The following is a 12,731-nucleotide window of genomic DNA, read 5'->3' as shown; positions in this document are numbered from 1 at the left end:
AGCTACTGATCAAGTAGGGCATTAATTTCACAAAAAGTATCTGGATTAGAGGTTTCTGCACGACAGCAGCGGCATGCTTGTCAGCTCTTAAATTGGCACTTTTCGCTAATCTTGTGCGACACACTTGTACGATGAAATTCTTTATTAACTGACATAAAAAGATTAAACAATACGTGGCAGCGAGAACATTAAGGGGGATGGAAGGCATCAGAGTGGCTGCATGGTTAAACTAAGCTCTGTATTTTCACACATTAAATGCTTTTATTGTTGGCCTTTCAATCTGAGCTACATGAGAACCAGAACACTCATCCTCCTCCGTACTCTTCCCTTTGCACACATCACTATAGCGTTGCTGTCAGGCAGAAACCTCCTATTTCCATATTCTAACTTTTTGTGTTTTTTTCCTTGTAAATTGCCTGCTTACCTGCTTGGTCATACCGCAGCGCATCTGCTAGGTCGAAACACGTTGCAAAGCTACTTTTGTTATTCTTTTATTTGAATCCTGAAAAGTAACGCTTTGGACACGTGAGGTTTCCACCCGACAGAGATGATTATCTCTCTCACACACTCACACACACACACACACACACACACACACACACACACACACACACACACACACACACACACACACACACACACACACACACACACACACACACACACACACACAGATAGATAGATCGATATATAGATGTGGATGGATGGATGCTTGTTTGCTTTATTTGTCCTTCCGGAAATTCATTTTGCACCAAGCAGCCATCAGGATACAAAAAAATAATCACTACGCATAAATACACAATACATAGACAGGTCACATAAATACACAATACATAGACAGGTCACATAATACATTAACAATACTACTTAGCTCCTATCTTACGGAGAGGAAAACAGAATAGGCTACCTGTCATAGTTCAAGAGACATCACATTACACATTTTTCAGAGGTCCTATACGTGTGTGGACAAACGATCTTGCAGCCTGTGACATTGGTACATTGTACCGTCGTCCTGATGGTAAAAGCCGGTATTGACTGTAAAATGGGTGCGTTCTATCCCTAGCAATAGTTTCCCCTTCCTAAGTACCTGGGTCTGCACATATCAATGTCATACTCTCAAGCCGTACCACAGCTATCCTTCTGGATACTGTACATTGAGGATTTTATCCAGTTTGTTCTTTTAACCTATGATAATGAACCATACCAGGAAACAAAACAAAAAGTCAATGCACTCTCCATGAAGGATCGATGGAAGAGTACCATTAGACTTTTATCAACATTACATTATACCTAACGTTATTATGTCTCAGTCTGCACATAAAATGCAGCCTCTGCTGACCTTTCTTATAGATCGCATCAGTGTTTGACTCCATGTCAGCCAGGAATCAATCGTTGTGCCAAAGTACTTGTATTCCTCAACAGTTTCTACCTCATCCCTATCAATGACTATTTGCTGGTGTGTATGAGCACTAGCCCTAGTCCTTTTCTTAATATTCAACTGAAGGTAGTTGCTCTTACACCAACCAGCAAACTCATTTTCGACTATCGACTCTTTTTTCGATAGCTTACCTCATCCTCAATCAGACCAACAATCGCTGTGTCGTCTGCAAATTTAACAATACAGGTGTTAAAGGAGTCACACCTGCAGTCGCTTGTGTACAGACTACAGAATGAACAATACCTGCGAGATCACTCTCCCTTGTGAAGCTCCTGTGTTGTGTAATAGAATTCTTTAAGCATCATACTTATATAAATAATAACATAATAAATTGAATCGAATTCTTAGAGGGTGGAGTATAATGAATACAACATTTATTGAACAATCTTATCAAGAGCTCTGAGCGACACGCATCCCCATCTGTCGCTCCCATTTCTCAGGCATGGTCCCATTATATACACGGACAGTGTGACAAGAATAGTTGAGAGGGTGTATCCTAAACAATGTCTAAAGATACAATTCTGAAGAGTCTTCCATGTATGGACTGATGACGTCGGAGCGCGCGTGGAGCCACGGTCCCGACAGCTGTTGCTGAGTCAGTCTTACTGTATTCTTAGGTAAAGTGACAGACACGTGACTGCACATATAAAACAAATAGATTACATTTCATAGAATCTATTACAATTCCTCCCTTTGATCATATATCATCATATATGGTCATTAACAGTTAATGTAATCTACAAGAGGATCAAACATCAGTTTTGAAACACATTTAAATCTGGTAGGGGCGAAAATCCAATTAAGCATTTATCTTGGTAAAATTCCATCCTACGACCCTCAGGTTTGAGCGATCACTTCGTAAAGCCAGCATTTTGTTTGTGTATGTGTTTCTCCTGCACTCTTTTCCACTTGAATGAATGAGTCCCTTCTTAGGTTGGTTCGTAATGTCTCTTCTTCCCTTATTTGGGCAATGTCACGACACAGGGCTTCCATGCCCCTTTTCCGATCACAACGTCCTCATAGCAGTTGGATTGACAGCGTCCTTCATAGTGGATGGGATGCAAGGCAGTTAGGGTATGTCCCTTGCACAGTTCTATCATCTCATCTGGTTGGGATGCAAGGCGGCAATTCCATGGTGATTTCCCAGACATCTTTTGGTTTCCATACATCTCATTTTTATGGCTCCGTCTCATCTTTCATGTATGGTTTAATTTATTGGATTTCATAAAACTGGAAATAGAAAACTCAGCACCAAGGGTTATCACATCCTAACCTAGAATGATTTTTATAATCTATACAGCCATCAATATTCTGTATTTTCCAACATGGCAATGGGGAGCATTTATCACTTAAACAATATTCAATTTGTAGTACAAAATGGTCATAAATAGTGCAATAATGAATGATATCTTATATTTTTACATACCTTAATGTGTGGAAGTATTTTCTTACCATAGGGTTTAGACATATTTGACATATCTTTCCTTCCATTTTTTCCATTGTTAGGAGTGTTCCTTTACCATATTGACTCAATGTTTTTGGAAACATTTTGACATCTCCTGTAATTACATTTCATCTTCCCAACGACATTCCATAGCATAGACATGTTGTTATGGGTTTAGTTAGTTAGTTAGTTTGTGTTAACCACACATACAGTATGTTGGGAAGAAAGAATAAATCTGTTAAAACCTTCACCACTTGTGTTTTCTCTCCTCTCTTAAGACCCCCATAGTATTTCAGCACCTAAAAATTGGAAAATCCTTTCCTGGGAAAAACCAATTTTGAATTAAAACACATTGACACCTTCCCCATAGCTAAGTGATTCGTGGGAGAAAACAATCTTTCATTAGACAATCCCATGACATATAGAAGACATACAATATATTTCATTTCCGTCCAAAATGGGACTCAGGATCCCTATAGAGAGAAATCAAAAGTATAGTTAGCGTGACTTTTCTTTCACCTTCAAAGGTGAAAACATCCTAATTTTGAAAACATACTCCGTATAATGCATTCAACATTATTCTCCAACAAACCAGTGATTCTCAAAAAACACTGTCTTCACTCATACATACACATATATTCGACCCATATATGCTCAATATACCCGGGTATCACTCAACCTCAGACATGCACTCCTTGCATTTCAATTCAGTGGGCAGTGGCCTGTGGTTCAGGCTCCTGTTATTCCCAAACATACAGTGACTCCAAGGGTGTACCTCCCATTTCTATCAGCTGGTCATTAACCCAGCAGGAGTCCCTCTGGCCAGTAGAGAACTGAACAGGTGACCAAACAAAAACAAACCTAAAAATGTCAACCAAACCTACATTATGTAGCTACTAGAGACAGCAATTCTGAATAATAATAGCCTAATAATCTAACCTGAAAATGTACTAGAGCCATTCCAAAATTGTAACTACTAGAGACTAGAGACAACAACTCTGGAAATTGTAACTACTTCTAGTCCTCTTATAATTAATAGCCTAATGCTCATAATTCTCTTATAATTCATAAAAAGGCTAATTCATATCTATAATTCTCTTATAATTCCTATCACCTCCCCCCTCTTTTTGAGAAGCACTGGTCAAGCTCACTCTCTCCAAACCGAAGCATTCCGGTCTTCCAATTGAGCATGACCTACAGTACAAGCTCACAACGGTTGCGTTTGTGACGCGCTGCTCACCCTGCTCGGCGCAACACAGAAGATCATCAATAACTATTAGGAGCAGGGAGATAAAAATACATATAGACACCCCCCATGGGCCTACCCCCATAGGGCTACTGTTGGGGAGTGGTGGGAGGAGGAAGGGACAACCGAGGAACCCATGTCGCGGGTTCCATCCAGTAACCTCCTAGGAACTTCATGGATAGTGCTTATTAGTTAAATAAGAGGGTCTAATTTGCTAATCATATGTTATCCTCTCAGCACTGATATATCCGTCCTCAGTGTTTCACTACTAACTAAAATTCAAGTATATAAACAAAATCCTCAAAGCAGCGTACTGGTTAAGCCTGTAATTAATTTAACAACTTAAAATACTAAACCCCACACTGACCCCCATATGTATAGAAACACACCTTTTTCCCAAGAATCATATATTTCCCTAGAACCATATATTATTTTATCAGGCACAGGATTCTTTTCCTTGTTTTATGATTCCATATTGCCTATTGCCTATTAGTAGTGTAATACATTTAATACATAGATCAATCCGCTGTGGCAATGTACTGTACTATCCAACAAGTTTCAACATTACTCCTATAGATATCCTGTGAGAAAAAACAGAATTATAAGGCTAAGTGGAGGGACATTATCGCAGAGCTCCACTCCATGTGCACTCTTCATTTAATCACTGAATGCTAAACAGCAGATATCATCTCAACCGTGTCAATTAATGTCACCTGACGACCACACTGTTCCTGTCACTCAGCCATTTCCGTCTATTCTTGTGTGCTTACTATAAGTTTGAACAACTGAACTGACCTCCCCAAGCTGTTTCCCAACCAAGTCATGACAGTTGATCTGCAAGTGGCCACAACAGCTGAGATTTAGCCCAAAAATATATTTGCTCTTTGTGCTGCCTGCCTGTATGTTTGGCTATTACAGAGTTGGACAGTACCACACACTAGTAGGCTTCTACTGGAGTACCTGGGTTATCTGTTATGTCAATCCACCTAAAAACACTATTATTTTATTCTATCTTAGACCTAAGACCCCACCACCCACACAGAATCGCATTATTCCTATTTTAATCTTTAATAGACTTAAGAGATTATATTTGTGTTCACTCTAGCACGTTGGAAGAGAACAAAATGTGTTATTGGCCTACAGTAGGGATCTATTCAAATACGATTTTAAATCAGTTATAATTATCCTTAATTATATTGGCAACAGTCAGTCTGATACCACTGTTGTGTTCTTAAATTCCATGCCACTGCACTATTTTACATGATCTGGGTCCAATATTAATGACAATGTGACCCTTATCCTATGTAAGTGTAAAAATGTGGCTTCTATTGTTAGACAAATCTAACTTATTTCATTTGTGACCCCCCTTTTAAGCTCAAAGGACTAATATGGCCACTGCAGGGTTAAGGAACACTTTATCTGATGGGTTAAATAATTTTCAGTGAGACAATTCTCTCCACAGACTGTCTTGTGCTTTGAAAGGTTTAAAACCATCCCAATATATATAGTTATGGGCACTCTAACTACAAAGTATTTTAAATAGGGTCAAAATTTACTGAACACAACATATCATGATTTCAGAAACTCTACCAAATTCTACCTGCTCTTTAAACAATGTTACTGAGTTATAAGTAAATGTCCTATTTCCATATCGGTATGTATGACCCTGGCTTAGGATCATATTCATCCTCTGTTACGCCAAGTAGACATTTAGATAGTATAGTTCATCTTTATCATATGGAAGCCATTAATCACCTAATCAATCCTTTCTTCCCAGAGCCATGGGTACTCACCAACTTACTATGACCCCACCACCGCTCCCCCGTCACGTCAGTGCCCCACTGAGAGAGGAATTACTACAACCACCACACAGGAAAAAACATCATGATTAGCCATCCAAAGTGTTCACGATGTATCCTTCATGTTCCTTAGGAATGTTCGGTCTCACCAAAGGTTCTGTGTGCCCCCCACAGAACCAAAGCCATGCACCTGGCTTTAGTAGTCCTTGGAATTCTTGCAGTCCCAAAATGTCATTTGAGTAACATTCTCAGTGTCATGTTGTCCCCAGTCCAACATTGTTCTCCAGATGCGGAACTAGTCCATCTTGATGACCAGACTGTCAATGTGATCGCATTTGCCCTCTCCCAGTATAGCTCAAGTGACAGGTGAACCCCTGATGGACACGCAGTAAGCAGAGTAAAGGATTTCCCAAAGTCTATGTTTGAAAAACCTGGCTTCTCCCAATATGATAAAACAACACAACCAGACATTATCCTTATACTAATGCTACAATCATCTGCTATCTAATTATAATGCCCTGCAATCTCAAAAGTATTTTACATTTACACATAATCCTTCTTAAGGCAATTCTGTCAATACTATGTCATGAACCGACAGTGTATTCCTGAACAGCTGTGTGAGAGAATTGTCACACTTACTTCTAGAGGCCCTGTACATTTTACAGTAATTGTACTGTCCGGAAACAGTTCTCTAGATCTGACCACATGTCCTCCATTAATAACAAATAATATAATATTATAATATTATGTCTATTTTTCACATGGGAAAACCCCAGTACATTGGATAATTTCACTACCCATCTTACAATATTAAGTACATACATTCACCACTATTTAGTGCCCGTTTTTCAGCTCCCTTTCTTTAGATACATTTTACATGCCACATGCCACATCTAAGAATTTAAAATGGTTACACTTAAAAGCTAGTCATCCAACCAATCGGTTGTTTATCCTTTCTCAAAGAAATTATGTTGGCTGCTAAGACTTTAAAAATAAACTAGTAGCAGTGCTCCCCCGAGCACTGGTCTCCACACAAGCTGAAGTATGCGAAAATATACTGACAGGTTGGCAACCGTTTTTTTTTTACTGTCTACATTAGGAAAAATTAGATTCTACTGAAACATTTAACTTCTTGTATGTGACATACTTGTGTAACCAGATTACACCATCACTTTGCTTGAGTTTCACTGAATTAGAGAAACATTTTATCAATAAAGTTTTCAGCCAACCATATATATTTTGCACTACTGTTTATTTCCTACCCTTACCCTTAGTCCTTGCTTGACCTATGAAGAGAATAGCCTGACAACAAGCTGACTACAGCCTATTTTAAATCAATGTTCATTAGTTCATATGGTCACTTTTATTTTGACGACTGCTAAACTGCAAAGCTAAAGATATATTTTGGACAATCTCTTCTTCAGTCCACTGGCTGAAATAAGTTACATTCTCCTTTTAAATGAGCGTACAAAGGCCAAATAGGCCCAAATATCGAAACAGCCATTCCACCCAGACTGACACACATTTGGGATGGACCACAGAAATGTTATTCTCACAGCAGGGGTTGTCTTCCACAGGCCCCCACCATTCCTAAAGCACGGCACCTGTTCCCCATGTCCAGCTATTCTACACTGTCCTATCCAAGTCAGCAAATAGCATAATGTCAATCACAGCCCAAGCTGTCTATTAATGAACTACTAAACCATTTAGACTGACGTCCACTACCATGTCTATGCTGTGGTTCTCACCCACAAATTACCTCACTTAATACCTGTCACAAAGCAATGCCAACCGATTTTACCGTAGTGTTAATAATTAAGAATAGACTGCTACCCAACCTTAATTTAACCCTGGTAAAATAATCTAAGTCAAGCTTTAGAGGTCAACCCAGAATGATCTGGTCAACACATACATGTAAATTCATCCATTTAACCTTCAAACATCACTGTTTACCAAACAATGAGATACTCTGTCACAACTATAGCCTAGTTTCCAATCACTGCAGCTAACATTCACAGTACAGTATACAGTCTCAATAGTCAAACTGACTTCTATGTCCTACTTAAATATTAAGACAAAATTAAGCCTTCATTAACCATTATAAATTATAATCAATATTCTCCAACATGCCTTGAAAACCGATGATCTACCGTTCTGCTAGAACAGACTCACAAGTTTCCAATGGTCTACTCTCATGGGTTTTCCCTGACCCCAACGTGTCCCTGGGTTTTAGATTTAAATCAAATAATGTCTATTTAATTGTGCCGAGGTTTCCTTTGCTGTATGATTATGCAAGCGTTGACGCACGAGAACAATCGTCTCCTCAATGTAGGCCTATCCGCTTCTTCGTATGGCCGGTGCGGTACGCTACTAAAATAGCCAGCAAAGGAACCCTTGCCTGCTGTGACCCTGTATCTCATTTAAAAATAGCAGACCTACAAGCCCACAGCGCAGCGCATTTCACCGTGCTGTCAGCTTGTAGCTCTGACGGGTCCGTGAAGTGAAGTGAGCAGAAAGAACGTTTCCGGTCTGAGAGACGGCAGAAATATGCCAGGCTCCAGCCTTCAAACTAAAGGTGCAGTAGGCCTACATAATGTATATTATAGCCGGCTTTAGGGATACTCTTATTCTTAAGAGACCAGCGCCGGAAGCCTTATTTCTGCTAACGCTATTTCTGCTCATTTCACATAGGCGCTCTGTCACCCCCCCACCGCGCGTAACTGTTGTACGGCGAGAATAGAACGTAACAGAAGCAGACAGCTGCCGTATCAGACAGACTCACAAGAGTTTGACAGGTCATAGACCTCAATTAATTAGGTATTGTTGTAGCTTTACCACTTTAGACAAATAATAATGTGTAATTTGTAGTTTTATAGGCTTAAATTATAGCCTAAAATCTTTCTTTTCCCAGCTGACCATGGTAGTCGTGGATTCTTTATTACCAATCAACGGAACAGTTTCTTCATTTCAGATATATTGATCGCTCGACCACGACTGACTAGTTATACAAGGTAACGGACTCTCCCGTCCGCCTGGTATTTTTTCCAATAGCATCAGTTATTTGATATAGGCCGAAAATGCATTTCCTTACATTCACGGCCTCACATTCACACCCCCAGCAGCTCGAGACTTATGCTTTTCACAAAAAAGGTAAGGTCAAAACCTATATTTTTAGTCTACCCAATGTCTTAATGACATAAGACCTTCTCCCAGGCCATTTTAACCCAGCGAGAGAAAAGAAAAGATGATCCCGATTCCTATTTTGGTTCTGGTTTCAACTACCCACTTCTAGTTGATTATCATAAATGCATAAATTAAATTCATACCTACCCCCCCTTTGTAAGCAACTTTCACAGGAGACGGATGCCCATAAAGGCACCCCAAAACATGGCCTACCAGAAAGATGCTCACAACACATCGAATTAAAACATTAGTTGTACTGTATCAACTGTACTACATGGAATAGTTATTTAACAACCAAGTCTGGCTTTCACAGTTAAATATATACGACCATTTCATAATTACATATTTCACGTCTGGTTACGTTCATTTATGATCGCCTGATTACGTTCATAAGTACTCGCCCACATGCGGCGTTTTAGAGAATATTTCGTCATGCAATATCCTATACCGAGATGATTATTGCCGAAAGGCGATTCCCCAATCGATAATCAACCCTAACCCTGGTTTCCTACAGGTACTGTACTTTAACAGAAACAACCCACGATCACGTGGAGCTACGTATTAGCTTTCACCCCGAATTACACGGGTACTGTACGTTTAAACAGTATACTTCCGAGATACGGTAGATACCTTCTATACATGCAAGGCATCTCTCTATTAAATTTTGTTCATGCAAGTACGACAGCCGCATAAAAATGTCGTGGCCTGTCCCGGGTACATGCAATTATAATGACCACGTCTGGCCTCCCAAATCATATTGTATTCACGATACTCTCACCCCGTTAAGTTCGACCGGCGATCCCTGTCCGTCAGCTGCTCTGAATCAATAGCCAGTGTGTCCTGTACAGAAAAAGAGAAAAGCTGACAGACAGATTATGCCGGTCCCACCAGAGTCGCCACTGTAATAGAATTCTTTAAGCATCATACTTATATAAATAATAACATAATAAATTGAATCGAATTCTTAGAGGGTGGAGTATAATGAATACAACATTTATTGAACAATCTTATCAAGAGCTCTGAGCGACACGCATCCCCATCTGTCGCTCCCATTTCTCAGGCATGGTCCCATTATATACACGGACAGTGTGACAAGAATAGTTGAGAGGGTGTATCCTAAACAATGTCTAAAGATACAATTCTGAAGAGTCTTCCATGTATGGACTGATGACGTCGGAGCGCGCGTGGAGCCACGGTCCCGACAGCTGTTGCTGAGTCAGTCTTACTGTATTCTTAGGTAAAGTGACAGACACGTGACTGCACATATAAAACAAATAGATTACATTTCATAGAATCTATTACAGTTGGTCGTAACAGGACGAGATATTGATTTGTTCACCCTAACATGTTGGACCCAATAAGTCAGGAAGGACTCCACCCGTCTGATGATATTGGTGTATACTAGTGTTAAATGCCGAAGAGAAATCTATAAAAGGTACCCGAGCATATAGTTTGTTTTTAGCTTGATCTATGTGATGATAGATCTTATTAAGCATAACGAGAAGAGCGTCATCACTGCCCCTCCCCTTCCTATACGCAAACTGTAAGGGGTCCATTTCATGTTGCACATTACTAAGAAGGTTATTTAAAATAATGCACTCCAAACCTTTGATTATCAACGACACATTGTGATATAAAATCAACCATAAAACAACCATTTCAATTGTGAGAACCGAGAAAATGTTCCTCACCGTGTCTATTTCTCAAATTCTTCAATACTTGTTGGGGCATTTAGCCGCTCGCAAGTATAGTAATAAAAGCACATAGACACACACACACACACACACACACACACACACACACACACACACACACACACACACACACACACACACACACACACACACACACACACACACACACACACACACACGTACGTACAACCATTCCATTCCCTGCCAGTACAGATGATAAAGCCATGACAGTCACCTGCAGGGATGCTGCTGATATCCAGAGCACGACAAAAGAGATTAATTTCCCGGCAGTGGCCTGACCTCGCTGTAAAGCTGCTTTAAGAGAGGGGGGTGGGGGGTTGGGTTGGGGGTTCTCTCTGTTCTCTCTGCCGCTCAGATTATGACACAACAGAAAAAGCCAATTTGACGCTGTCGGGTGGAAACCTTGTATGTCTAAAAACTACTAAAAAGAGACAGACAGACAGAAACGGATGGAGAGAGAGGGAGATGGAAAGAGAGAGACAGACACAGACAGACAGATGTTGTGTAAGGAGTCACACAGAGATAGGAGGCTGACATGAAAGGTACAATCCCCTGCTCGGGTCAGGATAAGGGTATTTCAGCTGGCCTGTTCATATCCTGCACAGGCATGCTACGCCCACCACAGTCCTTGTAGTGGTGTCTGTCGGCCCGAGGCTGAAGGATCCAAGCGTTATAGTCTTCAAGAGACGAGAAGGTGGCCGCACACACTGGGAGACAATATTTTATTCTGGATGCAGAGTAATGAAAACCAATGTTTCGGCAGCTAACTGCCTTCTTCAGGGTGTACGTTCCCGAAGAAGGCAGTTACAGTAGCTGCCAGGACATTGGGTTTCATTACTCCATGTCCAGAATTAAATATTGCCACCTTGGCTACCAGTATCATTTTAAACTTGAAGTACCGTGTTATTTTCAGTCAATTCTAACCAAAATGGCTATTATCTCAACGTTTTCCTCGCAATATAATCACTAAAATATCGTCACTGTCGGGCAGAAACCTCGTATCTCCAAGTTTCAAATGTGTACGTCTTTTGGTAAAGCAAAGCCCTGCTTCATCATACAAACTGTCGCACAAAACTAGTGAAAACAGCCGATCTACAAGCACACTGTGTGCTTGTAGATCTGCTGTTTTCACTAGTTTAGTACATTTTATAGATGATAAATACAAAACGAACGGTTTTGGACATACAAGGTTTCCACTCGACAACGACGATATGCTATAAATATAAGGTGCTGGGAGTGAAAGTGCCTCGGATTAAAAAGAATATTTATGGGGTGCCCTGAGACAAAAAAGTTTGGGAACCCCTGTCTTATAGACTATCATCTGTTGTGTTCACATCCTCACTGAGTCCTCAAACATCTGGCCGACTGAAATATCACTGTAAATATCACTGTTTCCCAAACGGTGGGCCGGGACAAGCATGGGTCGGGACCCATGCTTGTGACGCAAACCAGTTTTTATGGGTTGTGAGTAAATATTGATTTGTTTCCTACATAAACTTTATTATTATTTCTAAAGATTTAAAAAAAGTTTAAAGGACAACTTTGTTTTTTTTTTACAACAAGGGTTCATATTTTAGATAGTCATTAGAGAAAAGAAAAAATGAGTGTTAAAATGTTTTCATTTACTTCTTTCTATCGTTTTAGTGATTTTAACTATTTTGATTTGTCCAAAAGTCAAACATTTTCATCAATTAAAACCAATTCCAACATTTTTCAAAGTATTTTATAAATAAAATCAACTGTTTAGAAAAACTTTCAGACACCTAGAATAATAAGGTCATCATTGACCGAAACGTTGCTTCTTTAAGCAAATCTTTGCTCCTGTGACAGTGTGTGGGCATATTTTTTATTGTTGATAAATAACAAAATCCTAATCATTTCCATAAATACAAACATAAGCAATGAA

At 39.8% G+C, this 12,731-nt stretch overlaps 1 protein-coding gene across 3 annotated transcripts in view; it reads left to right on the top strand.

Moving 5' to 3' along the window:
* The window catches only part of LOC308305549 (leucine--tRNA ligase, mitochondrial-like), a 100,491-nt gene that overhangs the window by 69,667 nt on the left and 18,093 nt on the right, over positions 1 to 12,731 (top strand). The gene's annotated exons all lie outside the window — the stretch shown is intronic.

Source organism: Nannobrachium achirus (genome assembly GCF_963921795.1).
Source record: "Nannobrachium achirus genome assembly, chromosome: 2".
NCBI classification, from domain to species: Eukaryota; Metazoa; Chordata; class Actinopteri; order Myctophiformes; family Myctophidae; genus Nannobrachium; species Nannobrachium achirus.
This window is presented reverse-complemented; position numbering and strand designations above follow the sequence as displayed.